We start from the raw sequence: 636 nt of genomic DNA, 5'->3' as shown, positions 1-636 counted from the left end.
GACAAAAAAAAAGGCTAAGGGATTTTATCACCAAGCCCGAAATGCAAAAAATGCTAAAGGGACTGGTGTAAAAAGAAGAAATAAAAAGCCCAGAAAGAAAACAGCCACAAAAAAATAGAAATGGCTATAAACAATAATAACTTTAAACGTAAATGGACTAAATGGTCCAATCAAAAGACATCGAGTGGCGGAATGGATAAAAAAACATGACCCATATATTTGCTGTCTACAAGAGACCCACCTCATTAGAAGGGACTCACAAAGATTGAATGTGAAGGGATGGAAAAATATCTTTCAGGCAAATGGAAAGGAAAAGAAAAGTGGGATAGCAATACTTATATCGGACAAAATAGACCTCAAAGTGAAGGCCATAACAAGAGATAAGGAAGGCCACTTCATAATACTAAAGGGATCAGTACAACAAGAGGATATAACGCTGTTAAAAATATATGCACCCAACGCAGGAGCACCCACATACATACGAAAACTCCTGGAAGATATCAGGGGAGAGATAGATAACAATACAATCATAGTAGGGGATACACCACTGACATCACTGGATAAATCTCCTAGTCAAAATATCAGCAAAGAAATAGCAATCCTAAATGACTGGTGAGATCAGATGGACTTAATCGA

The sequence above is a fragment of the Myotis davidii genome, unplaced genomic scaffold (genome assembly GCF_000327345.1).
Source record: "Myotis davidii unplaced genomic scaffold, ASM32734v1 scaffold433, whole genome shotgun sequence".
Classification (NCBI taxonomy): Eukaryota; Metazoa; Chordata; class Mammalia; order Chiroptera; family Vespertilionidae; genus Myotis; species Myotis davidii.
This window is presented reverse-complemented; position numbering follows the sequence as displayed.